Source organism: Lithobates pipiens, unplaced genomic scaffold, assembly GCF_037356315.1.
Source record: "Lithobates pipiens isolate NorthernLeopardFrog02 unplaced genomic scaffold, aLitPip1_a1.2 Scaffold_27, whole genome shotgun sequence".
Taxonomy (NCBI): Eukaryota; Metazoa; Chordata; class Amphibia; order Anura; family Ranidae; genus Lithobates; species Lithobates pipiens.
The window spans coordinates 85,802,798-85,824,122 of record NW_027507788.1 but is presented as its reverse complement, the minus strand read 5'-3'; positions in this window follow the sequence as shown (position 1 = coordinate 85,824,122).

Sequence of the window (21,325 nt, the reverse complement as noted above, 5' to 3'; positions counted from 1 at the left end):
ATAAATGGAAAAAGAGCGAAAATCTTGAAAAAAAAAGATATTTTCTTCTTTTTGTTATAAGAAAAATCGAATAAACTAAATTTTAGTCATACATTGAGGGCAAAATTTATTCAGCCACATGTCTTTAGTAAAAAAAATGTCAATAAGCGTATATTTTTTGGTTTGCGCAAAAGTTATAGCGTCTACAAACTAGAGTACATTTTCTGGAATTTACACAGCTTTTAATTTATGACTGCCTATCTCATTTCTTGAGGTGCTAAAATGGCAGGGAAGTACAAACCCCCCCAAATGACCCCATTTTGGAAAGTAGACACCCCAAGGAAATTGCTGATGGGTATGTTGAGCCCATTGAATATTTATTTTTTTTGTCCTAAGGGATTGAATAATGACAAAAAAAAAATGTACAAAAAGTTGTCACTAAATGATATATTGCTCACACATGCCATGGTTATATGTGGAATTGCACCCCAAAATATATTCCACTACTTCTCCTGAGTATGGGGATACCACATGTGTGGGACTTTTTGGGAGTCTAGTCGCGCACGGCACCCCGAAAACCAATCACCACCTTCAGGATTTCTAGGGTGCAAATTTTTGAATTTACTCCTCACTACCTATCACAGTTTCGAAGGCCATAAAATGCCAAAATAGCACAAAACCCCCCAAAATGACCCCATTTTGGAAAGTAGACACCCCAAGCTATTTACTGAGAGGCATGTTGAGTCCATGGAATATTTTATATTTTGCCACAAGTTGCGGGAATATTACAAACTTTTTTTTTTTGCACAAAGTTGTCACTAAATGATATATTGCTCACACATGCTATGGGCATATGTGAAATGACACCCCAAAATACATTCTGCTGCTTCTCCTGAGTACAGGGATATCACATGTGTGGGACTTTTTGGGAGCCTAGCCGCGTACGGGACCCCGAAATCCAAGCACCGCCTTCAGGATTTCTAAGGGCATACATTTTTTATTTTACTCCTCACTACCTATCACTACCTATCACAGTTTTGAAGGCCATAAAATGCCAAGATGGCACAAAACCCCCCCCAAATGACCCCATTTTGGAAAGTAGACACCCCAAGCTATTTGCTGAGGGCCATGTTGAGACCATTGAATATTTTTTTTTTTTGTCCCAAGGGATTGAATAATGACAAAAAATAAAAAAAAATTTTTTTTTTACAAAAAGTTGTCACTAAATGATATATTGCTCACACATTCCATGGTTATATGTGGAATTGCACCCCAAAATATATTCCGCTACTTCTCCCGAGTATGGGGATACCACATGTGTGGGACTTTTTGGGAGTCTAGTCGCGCACGGCACCCCGAAAACCAATCACCACCTTCAGGATGTCATGGTTATGCATTAGAGTTGTTCTCCTTACCTGTCTGCATGTGTTCATTTTTAGAGACCAGCCGAGCTTCACCTGACTGCTTTTATTTCCTTCCTCTGGAATGGTTCCACCCTAGCCCCTATCAGACTACACTATATTAACCTTTGCACTGCTAGCCTATCCTGCTGATCAACCTTTGTGTATTAGCTTCCTGTTTCCTGTCCTGTGCTCTGCTTCTGATTTCCGTTACCGACCTTGGCGTGTTCTGACCATCCCTGCTTGCCTGTGACCCTGACCTATTGGCATGTACCCGACTATTCTGTTCTGCTTGTGGCCCCGACCTTGGCTTTGTCCCTCACCATCCCTATCCTCCTGTTACCTACTGTGGGTGTGAGCTGGGGGACCCTGGGGGTCGCGACCTGGAGCCAGTTGCAGCCAAGACCATCTTCACCACTCGAAGCTCTGGTGAACACCAGCTGGCTCTTAGACTCCGCGCCCCGGGGAATCTTACGCTCTTACCCCAGTGGGATCTGTCCCCCGTCTGCAGCCGTCAGCCGTAGGGTCCACAGCCTTGCGGTGCATCCCCAACCCTACGGTGTGCACCTGTCACCTGGGCTCTAGGTGACCTGACAAAGGATTTCTAAGGGTGCAAATTTTTGATTTCACTCCTCACTACCTATCACAGTTTCGAAGGCCATAAAATGCCAAAATAGCACAAAACCCCCAAAATGACCCCATTTTGGAATGTAGACACCCCAAGCTATTTACTGAGAGGCATGTTGTCACTAAATGATATATTGCTCACACATGCTATGGGCATAAGTCAAATTACACCCCAAAATAAATTCTGCTGCTTCTCCCGAGTACGGGGATACCACATGTGGGGGACTTTTTGGGAGCCTAGCCACGTACGGGACCCCGAAAACCAAGCACTGCCGTCCGGATTTAAATATAAAATGCTACCAAAAAAACTGTTAGCGATCGCAGGGATCAGGCCAGACTCTGCGATCGCTGCAGTTATGTGTTTAGTGTTTTGTAAGTGACAGTGATCGATCGATACTGCACTTGGGTGGGCTGGGCAGAGGGGCAAAAAGCAGGTGCCAGCAGGTATCTGGGCTGATCCCGCTAACAATGCGTTTTTTTGGAACCCTGAACTGCTGGGGACGCTAGTATAGATCTGATCAGATCAGATATTGATCTGTTCAGATTCTATACCACTACAGGAGGTTTATGCTTTGCGTGTGGGTGTTAGCGGTACTGGCACTAACCTAGCGCTGCCTGGGGCGACGCAGACCCTGACCCTAAAACCTAATTGATATCACCCGCCGGGTGATCAGGGGGTTAAACCTTTATTGGGTAATAAATGGTGGGTGCCCTGATGCTATAAAAAGCAAACTAACCAGAGTCACCCGTAACACTTATACGGTGATCAGTGTGAAAGGGTTAACTAGGGGCAATCAGGGGGTTCAAATTTTTATTAGGTAGTATATGGGGGTCCCTGGCGCTATATAAAAACCTGATGGGGAACCTAAATAACTAACTGGCTAACCAGCGTCACCAGTGACACTTATACTGTGATCGCTGGTGAAAGGGTTAACTAGGGGCAATCAGGGGGTTAAAACCATTATTGGGTAGTATATGGGGGTACCTAACGCTATAAAAACCTGGCGTTGAACCTAAAAAAATAACTAGCTACCTAGCGACACTAGTGACACTAATGCAGCGATCAGAAAAACGATCGCTTAGTGACACTGGCAAAAGGGATTGAAAGGGTTAACTAGGGGCAATCAGGGGGTTAAAACCATTATTGGGTAGTATATCGGGGTACCTAGCGCTACAAAAACATGGCGGTGAACCTAAAAAAATAACTAGCTACCTAGCTACACTAGCGACACTAATGCAGCGATCAGAAAAATGATCGCTTAGTGACAGTGGCAAAAGGGGGTGAAAGGGTTAACTAGGGGCAATCAGGGGGTTAAAACCATTATTGGGTAGTATATCGGGGTACCTAGCGCTATAAAAACCTGGCGGTGAACCTAAAAAAATAACTAGCTACCTAGCAACACTAGCGACACTAATGCAGCGATCAGAAAAATGATCGCTTAGTGACAGTGGCAAAAGGGGGTGAAAGGGTTAACTAGGGGCAATCAGGGGGTTAAAACCATTATTGGGTAGTATATCGGGGTACCTAGCGATATAAAAACCTGGCGATCGGGGGGGGGGGTTTGTGTGCCTGTGTGTACCTACATGTCAGTGTAGTGTTGGTGCACACTTACTTTTAGTCTTCTCCTCGTAGTCCGGTCAAAAAGACCGCCCCGAGGAGAATGACATCACTTCCTCCTTCCTGTGTAAACAATACACAGTGGGAGGAAGTTCGTCATTGGCCAGGAGCGATCCAGAGGGGGTGGCCAGAAACCAACGGCCATCCCCTCATCACGGATCGCTTCTGCAGCGAACCGGACCGCCATATCCAGCGGGAGGGGGTCCGATCGGACCCCCCACCCGCCTGAAGGCAGGCACGTACATGTACGTGCTTGTGCCTGCCTGTGCCATTGTGATGACGTACAATGGCAATACGGCGGTCCTTAAGTGGTTAAAGCTGAACTCCAATGCATCCAGCCAAAAATGCAATCACAAATTTAACTTGCAATTGTTTAGTGAGAACATGCTTTACATTACAGCCCAAATCCAGGAACTAGAAAAACTCTACCCTGCAAGAGATAAAGGCTTGTTATTTATAGAGGTGCTGAAGTAAAGAGAAAAATACCTTATTCCACACTCCAGCAGGGTCCCTCCAGTGGTTTAACCGGTCCCCTGCACCCTCCTCTGTAAGCCACTCACAGCTAAGGTTGTAGTCCTGTCTCAGCATACAATACAGTGCTGATAGCCCTGCATTGTACGTAATGATGCAGAGTGGATTTTTTTTCTAACTTCTGCAGTTGAGTTTTACAGTGGGAGAGCTGCATGCTGAAAGTTTCGTGTTGAGAGGTTTCAGAACTAAGGAACACTACTAAAGGTGTGTTTAGGTAGGTATCTCTAGAATACCTGCATATTAATTTAGTTAATGTATATAACACTTTGTTTATCACTGAATTTTATTTGGCAATACTCAACTTGCAAAGGAGGCACTGAGAAGTTCTGAAATACTGTTTTTAACCATTCTATAAGATGAGAAGCAGTTAGTAGTCACATTAAGAAATTACTTTCAGGAAAATCCTGAAGAGCACGTGCTATGTTTTGGAAATTTAAGGTTACACGTGAACTGCAGTTTGGTTTGGGTATAATTATTCAAAATTTTGACCTCAGCATCAATCTGATTGGACTATAGGGTGTTCAGCCAGGCCATAGGGGGCACTGTCTCTTCTGGAAGGCATGGAACCACAGTCTGGTTGGGTGCTTTAAGGTTACTTTCTCTCAGAGCCCACCCAGTGGGAGTGTCACTCTTGCTGTGCTTTCTGGGAGAGGGTACTTAAGATGCGGATGTCACACAGTTCAGGGTTCCGGTCCAGAAGTATGTTCTGACTCAATGGTCCTGGTCCTCCTGACCAGCCCCCAGGAAGGCTATGGCCTGGGGTGCGGATCCATATGTCTTGGGGCTGGCTAGCCCGATGCAAGGAAACTAAAGAGAGGATTTTGAGGTGGTCCGGTGCGGTCTCCGGTCGTGGAGAGGCCCAGCAACTTCGTAGCTATCCAGGGGAGGACTCTTCAGAAGAAGGCCACGCACGGGTTGGCTTCTTAGCAAGAGCCTGGTAGGGCTGAAGTGCCCAAGTGAATCCAATCTCGTAGGTATCGCCAAAACCGGCTGAAAGATCCAGGTATCACACAAGTGTTCTACAAGTTCTAGTTTCCTACATGTTCTACAACAACGTCTGTGGCAGAGACTTATTCTTACATGTTCTACAACAACGTCTGTGGCAGAGATAAGCACCTTGTTGGTTGCTAGGCCTTGTGAGAGAGGGACTATCCAACTTGAGTGAACATCCAGCTGTGAATGGCTATTCTCTGGATTTAGTAAAAGTACACAAGTTCTTCATTGTTGACTTTGACACTAAGAGTACCTGAACTTTTCCTCCTAACCCTCTGATCCTATACTAAGAGACTGTTCGTTAACTACGATTTTGCAAATAAAAATCCCTTTAAGCGATTATGTCGTCAGTCTCTAAAGTTTCTGGGCCATCTACCACGGGAAACCCCTAGATGTAAATCGAGGTGAAGAAGGTAACAGTAAGCCCAATGAAACCAGCAGCTCCTTCGGGGGTTAGTGCTACATAAAATTAAATGTGTGCCTGACTGTGCAGGTTCTCATTTATCCAGGTCATGGTATATCTAGTAGTAGTTAGTTACATTCAACTGTACTTACTGGTTCTGTAATGCTGAAGACCTTTCATAGCTTCTCCAAGCTACTTCTTCAATTCCAATGAGTGTCAGATAGCTACCCCAGAGTTTTTATCCACACAGGTAGCATCAATACCTTAATCCAATGACCATGGAATGTGTAGATGTTACTGTCCAAGAACAGGAAGAAAGGTGTGAAAATTGTGGATCCCCCCGGTTCCAGCTACATAATCTATACTTTGGAGTCATGAGGGCTTCATAAGCATTAATCCTTGTATTTACATGGCTGAAGGCGTGTTGTCAAGAACTAAATGTTGGCTTGGAGAAGCTACAAAATGTCTTCAACATTACAGAACAACTCCAGGTTGAATGCGACTAACTGCTACTAATACGTGGGCTTGACCATGAAGGTTCTCATTCACCCAGGTCATATTATAACCAGTAGTAGTTAGTCACATTCAGCTGGTCTTACTGGTTTTGTATGTTGAAGAAGCTCTGTACCTTCTCCAAGCTACTTCTATAGTTCCAATGAGTGTCTGATAGATACCCCAGATTTTATATCCACACGGGTAGCATCGACACCTTAATCCAATGACCATGGAATGTGTAGATGTTACTGTCCAAGAACAGGATGGAAGGTGTAAAAATTGTGGATCCACCCTGTTCCAGCTACATAATCTATTCTTTGGAGTCATGAGGGATTCATAAGGATTAATCCTTTTTTTTACATGGCTGAAGGTGTGAACTGTTATCAAGAACTAAATGTTGGCTTGGAGAAGCTACAAATTGTCTTCAACATTACAGAACAACTCCAGGTTGAATGTGACTAACTACTACTAAAATGTGGACTTGACCGTAAAGGTTCTCATTCACTCGGGTCATGTTATAACCAGTAGTAGCTAGTCACATTCAGCTGGTCTTACTGGTTTTGTAATGTTGAAGAAGCTCTGTAGCTTCTCCAAGCTACATCTATAGTTCCAAGGAGTGTCAGTCAGATAGCTACCCCAGATTTTATATCCACACAGGTAGCATCAACACCTTAATCCAATGACCATGGAGTATGTAGATGTTGAAGGTGTGCAAATTGTGGAAGGAACCAGCCTTTTCCAGCTATATAATTTCATCTTTGGTGTTGGGGGGGGGAGCTACAAAATGTCATCAACATTACAGAACAAGTCCAGGTTGAATGTGACTAACTACTACTATTAAAATATGGACTTACTGAAAAGTCCTGCTCCTGATGAGCATGCGCTATATGTTTTGAAAATTAAATATTCCTGAAACCACAGTTGGGTTTTAGGGCTAATTTTGCTAAATTATGGTTTCAGTACCAGTCTAGCTGGATTGCATTGAGTTCTCCTTGAATGCAGGTGTCGCTGTCACCGCCAGCAAGTGGTAGAACGCAGTCTAGTTGGGTGTATTGAGTGTCATGTTTTCTCGGGAACCAGCCCAGTGGGAGTGTTCTTCTGCTGTGCACTCTGGGAGGTGGTATTTAACCAGTTGCCGACCGCCGCACGACGATGTACGTCGACAGCATGGCACGGGCAGGCATATTGGCGTACATGTACGTCCCTTGCCTCCCGCGGGTCGGGGGCCCGATCGGGCCCCCGCCCGGTGCCTGCGGCGGTCGGTTTTCGTCCGGGAGCGATCCGGGACGAGGGGGCGGCCATTCATTCATGGCCACCCCCTCGCGATCGCTCCCGACGAATAGGAATCCCCCGTGACATCACTTCCTCTCCTGTAATGTAAACACAGGAGAGGAAGTGATGTATTCTCTCCTCCGTGTCGGTATTTTTCGTTCCGACACGGAGGAGAGCGGATCGGTGAGTTGCACCAACACTCTACACACACAGTAGAACATGCCAGGCACACTCACACCCCCCCGATCACCCCCCCAATTACCCCTGCCCCCCAGTCACAGTGACACCAATGTCATTTTTTTTTTTTTTTTTTTGCATTGGTGTCATTTGTGACTGTAATAACTGTTAGGGCAGTTAGGGTTAGCCCCCTTTAGTTCTAATGTACCCCCCTAACCCCCCCAATAAAGGTTTAACCCCGTGATCACCCCCCGTCGCCAGTGTCACTAAGGCTGGGTTCACATTGCAGCGGTTTATGAGAACGAATGTGATTCGCACCGCACTGCAGTGCAAATCACATCCGATCTCTGTGCGATTCGAGTTCAGCCATTCGCCGCACCCGCCGCAAATTCGCACGGGACCCTTTTTTTGGCCCGCAGCAGAATCGGATCGCATGGGTGTTCACACCATGCGATCCGAGTTTGCAGATCGCACTGCGATATGCGAACTGATCTGGGGGTGTCAGTAACATTTCACTGACACTCCCAGCAGTCCGCATAGGGCAGTGTGAACTGCCGCCGGGAGGCATGCGATGCGGGAACCCGCCGCGGATTCGCGGCGTTTCCGCATCGCTCCAGTGTGAACCCAGCCTAATAAGCGATCATTTTTCTGATCGCCGTATTAGTGTCACAGGTGACGCTAGTTAGGCAGGTAGGTATTTAGGTTCGCCGCAGCTTTTTATAGCGCCAGGGACCCCCATATACTACCGCATAAAGCCCCCTGATTGCCCCCTAGTTAACCCTTTCACCAGTGATCACCATATAACTGTTACAGGTGACGCTGGTTGGTTAGTTATTTTTTTATAGTTTCAGGGCACCCGCCATTTATTACCTAATAAAGGTTTAACCCCCTGATCACCCGGCGGGTGTCATTTGTGACTAATAACTGTTAGGGCAGTTAGGGTTAGCCCCCTTTAGTTCTAAGGTACCCCCCTAACCCCCCCAATAAAGGTTTTTACCCCGTGATCACCCCCCGTCGCCAGTGTCACTAAGGCTGGGTTCACATTGCAGCGGTTTATGAGAACGGATGTGATTCGCACCGCACTGCAGTGCAAATCACATCCGATCTCTGTGAGATTCGAGTTCAGCTATACAGATAGTATGGCTGAATTCGTGTCGCACCCGCCGCACCCGCCGCAAACTCGCACGGGACCCTTTTTTTGGTCCGCAGCAGAATCGGATCGCATGGGTGTTCACACCATGCGATCCAAGTTTGCAGATCGCACTGCGATATGCGAACTGATCTGGGGGTGTCATTAACATTTCACTGACACTCCCAGCAGTTCGCATAGGGCAGTGTGAACTGCCGCCGGGAGGCATGCGATGCGGGAACCCGCCGCGCATTCGTGGCGTTCCCGCATCGCTCCAGTGTGAACCCAGCCTAATAAGCGATCGTTTTTCTGATCGCTGTATTAGTGTCACAGGTGACGCTAGTTAGGCAGGTAGGTATTTAGGTTCGCCGCAGCTTTTTATAGCGCCAGGGACCCCCATATACTACCGCATAAAGCCCCCTGATTGCCCCCTAGTTAACCCTTTCACCAGTGATCACCATATAACTGTTACAGGTGACGCTGGTTGGTTAGTTATTTTTTTATAGTTTCAGGGCACCCGCCATTTATTACCTAGTCTCACTAGTGTACCCCTAAATTTAGGGGTGTCTACTTTCCAAAATGGGGTCATTTGGGGGGGTTTGTGCCATCTTGGCATTTTATGGCCTTCAAAACTGTAACGCCCTTAGAAAGCCTGAAGGCGGTGCTTGGTTTTCGGGGCCCCGTACGCGGCTAGGCTCCCAAAAAGTCCCACATATGTGGTATCCCCGTACTCAGGAGAAGCAGCAGAATTTATTTTGGGGTGTCATTTCACATATGCCCATGGCATGCATGAGCAATATATCATTTAGTGACAACTTTGTGAAAAAAAAAAAAAAAAAAAAAGTTTGTAATTTTCCCGCAACTTGTGGCAAAATATAAAATATTCCATGGACTCAACATGCCTCTCAGCAAATAGCTTGGGGTGTCTACTTTCTAAAATGGGGTCATTTGTGGGGGTTTTGTGCCATCTTGGCATTTTATGGCCTTCAAAACTGTAATAGGTAGTGAGAAGTGAACTCAAAAATTTACGCCCTTAGAAAGCCTGAAGGCGGTGCTTGGTTTTCGGGGCCCCGTACGCGGCTAGGCTCCCAAAAAGTCCCACATATGTGGTATCCCCGTACTCAGGAGAAGCAGCAGAATTTATTTTGGGGTGTCATTTCACATATGCCCATGGCATGCATGAGCAATATATCATTTAGTGACAACTTTGTGGAAAAAAAAAAAAAAAAGTTTGTAATTTTCCCGCAACTTGTGGCAAAATATAAAATATTCCATGAACTCAACATGCCTCTCAGCAAATAGCTTGGGGTGTCTACTTTCTAAAATGGGGTCATTTGTGGGGGTTTTGTGCCATCTTGGCATTTTATGGCCTTCAAAACTGTAATAGGTAGTGAGAAGTGAACTCAAAAATTTACGCCCTTAGAAAGCCTGAAGGTGGTGCTTGGATTTCGGGGCCCCGTACGCGGCTAGGCTCCCAAAAAGTCCCACATATGTGGTATCCCCGTACTCAGGAGAAGCAGCAGAATTTATTTTGGGGTGTCATTTCACATATGCCCATAGCATGTGTGAGCAATATATCATTTAGTGACAACTTTGTGTAAAAAAAAAAAAAAATTTTTTTTTTGTCATTATTCAATCGCTTGAGGCAAAAAAATAAAATATTCAATGGGCTCAACATGCCTCTTATCAATTTCCTTAGGGGGTCTACTTTCCAAAATGGGGTCATTTGGGGGGGTTTTGTACTGCCCTGCCATTTTAGCACCTCAAGAAATGAGATAGGCAGTCGTAAACTAAAAGCTGCGTAAATTCCAGAAAACGTACCTTAGTTTGTAGATGTGACAACTTTTGCGCAAACCAATAAATATACAATTATTGACTTTTTTTTTACCAAAGACATGTGGCTGAATACATTTTGGCCTAAATGTATGACTAAAATTGAGTTTATTGGATTTTTCTAATAACAAAAAGTAGAAAATATCATTTTTTTTCAAAATTTGCGGTCTTTTTACGTTTATATCGCAAAAAATAAAAATCGCAGAGGCAATCAAATACCATCAAAAGAAAGCTCTATTTGTGGGAAGAAAAGGACGCAAATTTTGTTTGGGTACAACATTGCATGACCGCGCAATTACCAGTTAAAGCAGCGCAGTGCCAAAGTGTAAAAAGACCTCTGGTCATTTACCAGCAAAATGGTCCGGTCTGAAAGTGGTTAAGGTACTGAGATCACGTGCTTTGGGGTTTCCGGTCCAGAAGATATTTTCGGTCTTTTTGGTCCTGGTCCTCCTGACCAGCCCCCATGGCCCTCCTGGTATGGGGTGTGGATCCATGCAATTCCAAGCCTCGGGGCTGGATAGCCCGAGGCGAAGCAACTGCAGGGACAGGCCTGAATGGATTTGAGGCCCTAATGATCCAAGGGTGGTCCGGTGCCGTCTCATCTAAGAAGAGGCTCAGCAACTGGAGAAGCATCCAGGGGAGGACTCTTTGGGAGAAGGCCATGCATAAGGCTGGTTTCTTAGAAGGAGTCTGGAGGCTCAGTTGAAGGACACTTTATGGCTCCACATTCATACGGTATTGCCAGACCGGCTGAGAGATACTGGTACCGTATGATAATTCTCTAAATTATTGTCTATGTCCCTCAGTTATATCCAAGTCTGTGGCAGAGACTTTTCCTCCAGTGTTCTATAGCCAAGTCTGTGGCAGAGACTTTGCTTTACTTAACATCCTACCGGCTGGTAGGCCTAGTGAGAGGAGGTCTATCCGGAGGTTGTGAGAATCCAGCTGTGAAACGGTGATTCTCTGGATTTCTTCTATAAAAGACTTTCTATTTTTGTAGTCCAAAAGTACCTGAACTTTCCTCTTAACCCTCTACCCACCATATAAGAGACTGTGTTATCTTCTAAATAAATAACCCAAAAGAAGATCCAGTGTCAGTTTCTTAATTTCTTTGGGCCATCTACCACGGGAACCCCTAGACGGAGGCGAGGTCAAGAAGGTAACGGTAAGCCCAATAAAACCAGCAGCTCCTTCGGGGGTCAGTGCTACATGTGGGGGCTCGTAGTGCGGGATTTACCATTACCCCTCGCAAAGAAAGAGAATTGTCCACCATGTGGTAACTACATGGTAGAGGGTTATAGTTTTTTTTTTTTGGACTGCGCCATTTCTGCAAGAAATTATTGGCATAGACTGTTGGTGCGCAAACTATGGGCGGAGTTGGAAAAAAAACGTAAGTTGCGTGACCGGAGGAACCAGTGGGAGGAGTCTTGCCTGTTTCTTTTCCCCGCACGAGGCATCGCGTGAGTGTGTCGTAGGAGAGGGAGGAAGTAGGTTGTGTTCTGTTGCGGAAGAGGAAGAAAAAGTGAAAATGTTCCGAGTGCCAGGGACATTGTCCATTATGGGACCCAGGATGCCTTCGGTGGGAAATCCCATGAGTGTGAGACTACCTGGGACTGTACTGATGGATACGGGAATTCGCCTGTTACCGCAGGGGCATTTTGTCCTGTACACGTCGGGAGACGTTGAGGCCCTTGCGGAAAGTGAGAGTGACTAGTCGCAAGTCCCCAGCCATTTGTTCGTTGCCTGCGGTGTGGAGAATACCTGTTTAAGGTGGAACAACCCATTGTGCCGCCTATTTTGATTTCCCCTCAATTTTAGTTCCAGTGACAATTGTTTACCAGAGAGGAAGTAAATGAAAATCTGAAACAGGGACACAGACAGAAATACAATTTTGACAGGGGTTCTAGCCTTCCTTTCTCTACTAAAAGTATTTTCTTTGAAGCTAAGTGTCTCTAAAGGAGCCCCAGATAGCAGTAAAACCTGTAAGAGGTTCTAACCCTTCCCCATTCTATCCAAAAGAAAAAAAAACTGGCTTGATATACCCTTTAAATAGTAAAGATGACTTACTGATGTAATTTATAGACAGTACCTCAAAGTGAGAATTTACTAGAATTCATTGTCATTTACATTTGAACTGACATGACTGATTCAAAGAATATATAACAATAAACATATGTAGACTTTTAAACATATGTCGTTTTCAAAAAACTATCCAGTTATAACAACATGCACCCCTATTAGCCAAAGCTTATTTTTAGTTGGCCAAGAAGAGTCAATTCTGTAGGGGAAGAGAACAGTTTATTGTTGAATTCCTGTGTCTACCCCTTTTGTGCATAATTTACAGTACTGTAGTAAATTCTGCTTTATAGAACAATAAATCTTTAACAGGAAAGTTCATTATAAAATTAGGGAAGGAAATAAGTAACCAGAAACCTCAAACTTAATTTGTAGTAGAAAGTGAGTAAGTTCAATTTAGAGGAACAAGAAACCACATAGACATCCTGAACAATCACAACTAAATGACATAAATACTGTAACCAATGCTGTAAGATAGGGGCAAGCAACCCCCGACACGGGTGCCACAAGCGGCATGCAAAGCCTCTTTTGCTGGCACTCGATTCCCTCCCCATCAGCAGAGCAGTGCAGGGAAGTGTCAATGAGACACTAATGCATTCCAATTTCAGAATTCCCTGCGCCCCCACACATTGTAAAAGATGTATACAAAAATAGTTCAATTCTAGTGGGGAGATGGAGAAATTGCCCACATCCTTAATAGTACATCAAAAAGACAGAAAGAAACCCTCTAGCAGGACTTTTTAGGGCAATGACTCCAAAAATGGTGTTTGCAGACAATAAAATATAGAAAAATATAAAGAAAAAAAAAATCAATACATAAAAGCTTTTGTCAAAACTGCATGATAAATTGATGTCATAGATAGAAGAGCATATTCACACCACTGTTTACAACACTCACGTGTGATTGTACAGAGTGAAGCTCTAGGCATTTCAAGGTTTTTTTGGCGTAATTCCTCTTCATCAGGAGAAGGTGGTGTAGAAATATAGGCAATCTACAATTCATGAAGTAAATACAAAATATATGCAAACACAAATTAGGACACAGAAATTTGTCCATAGACAAGCACTATATAATTTTGAAAAACATTATTTACCGACCATATATATATATGTGTACATACATGCAGGTATCCTGATGCTTTTACATCAGAGGTAGGATATAGGGGAGAGATGGGCAACAAGGAGAGAGAGTGGCTGTGCCAGCCACATGATGACCCAGGTGCAGGGGCGTTGCTAGGTGGCAAAAGGACCGGAGTCCAAGGCCTGAACGGTGGGGGGGTAGTGTTGTACGCAACTTTTTTTGGCTGGCCCGTGACACTGACGGTAGTGACTTACATACACTAACCTACCTACATTGACGGTAGTGACCTACCTACACTGACAATAGTGACCTACCTACCTACTCTCACCTGCCTGACCTACATACACTGGACATATACATACACTGACCTACATACACTAACGGTAGTGACCTACCTACACTGACCGACCTACACTGACATTACCACACACACTGACCTACCTACACTGACGGTAGTGACCTACCTACTCTCACCTGGCTGACTTACATACACTGGACATATACATACACTGACCTACATACACTAACGGTAGTGACCTACCTACACTGACATTACCACACACACTGACCTACCTACACTGACATTAACACACACACACACACTGACCTACCTATACTGACATTAACACACTGACATTGACGTTAGTGACCTACCTACACTGACGATAGTGACCTACCTACACTCACCTGCCTGACCTACATACACTGGACATATACATACACTGACCTACATACACTAACGGTAGTGACCTACCTACACTGACTGACCTACACTGAGATTAACATACACACTGACATTACCACACACATTGACCTACCTACACTGACATTAACACACTGACCTACCTACACTGACCTACCTACACTGACATTAACACACTGACCTACCTACACTAACATTACCACACACTGACCTGCCTACACTGACCTATCTACACTGACCTACCTACACTGACATTACCACACACTGACCTACCTACACTGACATACCTACACTGACATACCTACACTGACATTACCACACACTGACCTACCTACACTGACATTACCACACACTGACCTACCTACACTGACCTTATTACACACTGACCTGTCACAGCAGCCAGTCCGAGGAGGAGAGGAGAGCGGCTCGCCCAAACGCCAAGCGGGCATGTGGCGCGGCAACTGCTTTGTAATTCCCGCCTTCTGGAGCCAACAGCGTCTGGACGTCATACGTGCCGCGGTCCCTGCATTGGACCAGTGGGACGTCCATCATGGATGTGCAGGCTCCAGAAGGCGGGACCTGCTCTGGCACTCGGCCGCACTCGGCGGCGCTCGGGATCAGATTGGTCCCGGCGCTCGCCGCAGCGCTCTGGGCTGACAATGAAGACCCAGCGTAGCTGACACTCGGGGCTTTAGGGTGTCTCATTCGGGGCTTCAGCCCCCCTAGCCTCCCCCTCCCGGCGCCCCTGCCCAGGTGTGAGGAGAAAGATGCACCCGCGTCCACCAGAGTGGAGGCCAAAAAGATGGAGCAAGCAAACTACCAGTGGATGAACCCAACCCAAAGCATTGTAAAAGATGGGAAACATTATTCGGTTCTCTAACTTTGCTGTAGCTGCGATCACCAGCTTTTGTGATGGGGAGGAAATTGGGTGCAGTTCTGCTGGGGGGGGGGGGGCGGTCCCTGTTCCAGGAGGAGGAGGACTGTGATTGGCCACTAAAGCCAATCATAGTCCTGCTATCCCCCTCCACCATCTGGAGGAAGATGACTCTCTACCACTACCAATCAGGTGACCTGAACCTTTGTGTCATTTACTACTGAACCCGTGCACTCTGTCTCCCTTTAAGCCACAACCAGTATTCAGCGCAATGAAAATCACACCCAATTTTGCTGCGGTGTGGAGCGCTTCATTTTCTCTTGCCTGGGGGGGGGGAGCAACTTATGATCTTGCACACAGGCCCACTGCTTTCAGAAAATGCCCCTGACCTGAGCTCATCATTGCGCATCCATTCCAGATACTTGCATGTGACATCACATACTTCACATACATCACATGCAAGTGCGTGGGCTGGATACGAGATTTGGATCAACAGGATGAGTGTGCCAGGACAGGTAGATGTGTCTCATCTGTGCTTACTTTCATCACTCTGCATATCACGTATATCATATATGAGAAAAGGGTACAGCCTTGGAGCAGATGAGCAGGAGGGTACAGAGGTGGGGCAGATGAGCAGGGGGGGTACAAAGGTGAAAGAGATGAGAAGGGGGTTCAGCAGTGGGGCAGAAGAGCAGGGGGGTTCAGAGTTGGGTCAGATGAGAAGGGGGTTACAGTAGTGGGACAGATGAGCGGGGGGGTCAATGTTGGGAGAGTTGAGAAGGCGGTTTAGTGGTGGGACAGTAAAACAGTGGGGCAGTTGTGAAAGGAGGTGTATTGGTGGGACAGATGAGCAGGGGGTTATATTGGTGGTGCAGGAGAGCAGGAGGAACAGAGGTGGAGCAGAAGAGCAGGGGGGTACAGAGGTGAGACAGATGTGCAGGGCGTACATTGGTGGGGCAGATGAGAAAACGGGTTACAGTGGTGGGGCAGATGAGCAGATGGGTTCAGTGTTAGGACAGATGAGAAAATGATTCAGTAGTGAGACAGAAGAGCATGGGGATATGGCGGTGGAGCAGATGTGCAGGGAGGTACAGTGGTGAGATGAGAAAAGGAGTACATTGATGGGGCAGGTGAGCAGAGGGCACAGTGGTGGGAGGGGTGAGAAAGGGGGTTACAGTTGTGGGGCAGATGAGCGGATAAGTTCAGTGTTAGGAAAAATGAGAAGATGGTTGAGCGGTGAGACAGGAGGAGAAAGGAGGTACATTGGTGGGACAGATGAGCAGGGGGTTACAGTAGTGGGGCAGAGGAGCAGGGTGGTACAGAGGTGGGGCAGAGGGGTACAGAGGAGAAAGGAGGTACATCAGTAGAACACATGAGCAGGGGGCTACAGTAGTGGGGCAGAAGAGCAGGGGGAATAGATGTGGGACAGATGTGCAGGATGTACACTGGTGGGGCAGATGAGAAAGGGGGTTACAGTGGTGGGGCAGATGCGCAGATAAGTTCAGTGTTAGGACAGATGAGAAGATGGTAGTGCATTGAGACAGAAGAGCATGGGGGTACAGAGGTGAAGCAGATGTACAGGTAGGTACAGTGGTGGGGCAGATGAGAAAGGGGGAACCTTGTTGGGGCAGATGAGCAGGGGGTTACAGTGGTGGCACAGAAGAGCAGGGTGGTACAGTGGTGGGACAGAAGAGCAGGGTGGTACAGTGGTGGGGCAGATGTCAGGGAGGTACAGTGGTGGGACATATGAGCAGGGGGGTACAGAGATGGGGCAGATGTGCACGGGGTTACAGTGGCGGTGCAGATGTGCAGAGGGTAACAATGGTGGGGCAGATGTGCAGGGGGGTTACAGTGATGGGGCAGATGTGCAGGGGGTTACAGTGGTGGGGCAGATGTGCAGGAGCGACAATGATCTGAGGTTTAGAGTTGCAGGAATTGGGGCTGATCTGATGTGTGAGAGTGCAGGATGTTAATTTTTTACTAATATGCAAGTAGTTTACATCATTTATTTTATAAAAAAATCCTTTTCGTGATTGAGAGTGTAAAGTTTAAATTTTTTGTTATAAAATCGGCACGCTCATTTTTTTTTAAAACATTTTTCGGCACACTGTGCTTAAAAGGTTACCTACCCCTGCTGTAAGCTATCTTTTTATGACATTTTGCTACTAATCTAGTATATTCAACGGTCCCCTGTACAATATGATTCCAAGACAGGGCTATATGTATCAAGTCAGTTTCTAGGGGCACCACTGTAGCACCCTCCTAGATACACTGGCTAGTGTCTTGAAGACTTGAGTCTAATGACAAAGTCCACCGAGTCTTTTCTGCTATAGAAGGACTTATTCTTCCATACAGACCCTATATGGTTCAGCAGATTATCTGCTTCCACAGTTCTACAGAGAGAGTTGTCCTCACCTTTGCATAGTTAATTTGGAGTATCCTACTAATTCCCTTCTCCTATCCAAGTTCTCCAAATAAAACATAAAAACAAATCCCCTAGACTGGTCATTGGAGACAACAAGTGGAAAAGTGTGTGCACCTGGCTGTGTGAAATACTGTGTAACTGGCTGCAGGATAATCAGTGGGAAGCCCAGGGGACAAGTATTCCAGCAGTTCCAGCAAGAGCAGCGCTACATTTGGGTGTGTCGCCCGGGACAAAACTCCCCTAAACCACTTAAAGACTAGCCGCCACAGTTGTACTGCGGCAGGTTGGCTCTCCTGGGTGAATCGCCGTTATAATACGTTGGTCGCTTTAAGATCACTAGGAGGCGCGACACTGGAGCTGATGCACATGGCCGGCGGCCGCGATGTCCACTGGCCACCCACGATCACTCCTGAGAGACAGAACGGGATATCTGTCAATGTAAATTGACAGATCCCCGTTCTGTCAGGGAGGATAGACAGATCTGCTGTTCCTAGTGATTAGAAACAGCGATCTGTCTCCTCCTACAGTCACTACACTGCCCCCACATTTAGAAACGCCTCCCTAGGGAACACTTAACTCCTTGATCGCCCAGTGGTTTTAACCCCTTCCCTGTCAGTGACATTCATATAGTAATCAGTGGCTATTTTTAGCACTGCACGAGTGCACGCTGTATAAATGTCACTGGTCCCAAAAAAGTGTCCAATCTGTCCACCGCAATGTCGCAATCCCGTTAAAAATCGCTGATCACCGCCATTACTAGTAAAAAAAAAAAGAATAATAGAAATACCATAAATCTATCCCCTATTTTGTAGACGATATAACTTTTGCGTAAACCAACCGATATACACTTATCGCGTTTTTTTTTACCAAAAATATGTAGAATACCCATCGGCCTAAACTGATGAAGAAATTAGTTTTTTTACATTTATTGGGGAATATTTATTATGACAAAAAGTAAAAAATATTGTTTTTTTTTCCAAAATTGACGGCTTTTTTTGTTTATAGCAAAAAAAAAAAGCAGAGATGATCAAATACCACCAAAAGAAAGCTCTATTTGTGGGAAAAAAAGGACATAAATTATGTTTGGGTACAGCGCACAACCGCGCAATTGTCAGTTAAAGCGGCGTAGTGTCGTATCTCAGTGGTCTGGTCATTAAGGGGAAAATCCTTCCAGTCCTTAAAGCGGTTCTCCACCCTAAAGGGGAAGTTACGCTAATCTGATCCCTCCCCCCCTCCAGTGCCACAATCGGCACCTTTCAGGGGGGAGGGGGGTGCAGTTACCTGGATAATCCAGGTATCTGCACCCACTTCCGGGACAGACCTCCGCAGACCCCCACAGATGCCCCCCCCCGTTGTGTTCTGGGAAACACACAGTTCCCAGGACACAGCGGGGACCAGAAGAGACGTGCAGCGCGACTCGTGCATGCGCAGTAGGGAATCGGGCAGTGAAGCCGCAACGCTTCACTTCCCGATTCCCTGACAGAGGATGGCGGCAGGGGCAGCAGAGAGACGAGCGATCGCTCGTTATCTGCCGCCGACATCGCTGGACCCCGGGACAGGTAAGTGTCCATTTATTAAAAATCAGCAGCTGCAATATTAGTAGCTTCTGGCTTTTAATATTTTTTTTTAGGTGCAGAACCGCTTTAAGTGGTTAAATATCACAGAATTTGTTGCTATCGGCAACGGTCAAGTAAAGTGTCTGAGAAATTGTCATATTTTGCTGTGTGGATTGCAGAACCCCAATCAAAGAGAAACTGTGTGGTGTCATGGAAGGGAATGTCTGCTCTACAGTGATCAGTGCACGTGCATTTTCAAATGATGACATAGAGGAAGTTAGAATCTGCTTGGGAAGCCAGAGAGCATGTTACTGTCTGCATTTCAGTACGGCTTGCAAATGGCCAAAAAGGTATTAGAGCATGGCTCATTAATATCGAAGTAACCGATGGTTAAGGAAAAGTTAACTCAGGGTGCAAGATGGCGGACGCCTAGGGCTGCATCAGCACGTGCACTACAAAAGAAAATGTCTGCTACACAGTCATTAGTAAGGGGACATTCCTAAGCAGTGTCAGTGAAGAAAGTAATGTCTGCTTCACAGTAATAAGTGTGCTTTCAAGTCATGGTCAAGAAAGCAGTAGCCGGGGACGTGGGGATCGGTGTGTCAGGGGCGGTGTCAGTACATGTACTACAGAAGAATATGTCTGCAGTAAAGTCTGTAACAGCACCACAGTTTCAAGCAGTAGCAGTGAAATAGTTTAGTCAACGCACTGGAGCAGGAGTGTGGCTGAGGCTCATGCAAGGACAGGTGAAGTTGCCGTCCATGTGTTTGCTGCAATGGATACTGTCTGCTTTACAGTAGAGTTTGTCAAAAGATATCGGAAGCCAGAGCGAGCCCGAGCAATAGGCTTGCTACTCGGGGTGGCAGAGAACGAGGCCAGTGAACTGATTTGAGGAATTGAGTTTTGACCGACACCAGAGTGCGGTTAACATCCTGAGGAAGTCTGGCACTTTGCATAAGGGAGGACACAGAGCACATCAGATTGGTATGTGGTAGATGCCAACTGGTAACTGTGAGGCTGCGTGCATGGGGTCAGTGTGGTCATTGCGGGGAAATACTGCTACAGCTGGAGCCGAGCCACTGCCAGCCAAAAATCTTGCTTGTTACTTGGGAGACAGGGTTCTTCATGGAGATCTCTACTTCTTCTGGGGAAGACAGACTTGATCTGAGAGCACTGCTGGGGCTGGGTCCAGTGGTCTACACCCATGCCACCATCTGCCAAACCAGAGAGACCTGCATCTCTTCAGTGCAGAACACCCAGCTAGTCAGAGCTGGGCAGCAAGTACAGCATCAGCGGCCATAAGCAGCCATTCCCATGATTCACCATCAGATCCAGAGGCCAGACTCCACAAGTTCTTCAGGTTAGGAGAGGACGGGGATCACCTAGCTTTCAGCACTGATTTGGGTCCATAGAAGAAGGGATCCCAGAGTGGGGGTCAGAGGTTGGCTCAGAGTGGGACTGTGAGGCCTAAGAGGGGGAAGGTCACATTGGAGTATGGGCACGACTACCCCTATGCTCCTAGGGAGGTCATGGAGGAGATAGAAGTCAAGACAGTTTCCTGGTGTGAGGAGGCAGTTTGGGGCTTCATATTCATCCCTAAACCTTATCACAACAAGTTTGCTTTGGGAGGAGTTCCTTTGGTCAGAGAGAATTGAAGTCTGGGAAGATCCATTCATATTGACCGGGTAGTGGTCACATGGCATTGAAAGAAGAATCTGGAGTGGTCCAGCAATATCTGGGGTCCAGATACCGCACCCAGATTTCTACTGTTAAGCTAAGTCTTATGCCTCATACACACGAGTGGAATGTCCGACAGAAAAAGTCAGACGGAATCTTTTCAGAGTATATTCCGATCGTGTGTATGCCTCATCTGACTTTTTTTTCGAAAATTCTGACGGAGCTAGAAATAGAACATGTTTTAAATATTTGTGAAGGAACCAATTCCTATCGGGAGAACCGCTCGTCTGTATGCTGTTCTGACGGTCCAAAAACGCATGCTCTGAAGCAAGTTTGAGACAGAAGCGCTCGGTGTGGTAAAACTAGCGTTGGTATTGGAGCTAGCACATTCCTCACGCTGCTAATTATGTGATCTTTTAATGCAGCACATTCTTTTTCTTTTCTTCTTTATAATGCTAAAAGAATGAAGTTGTTTT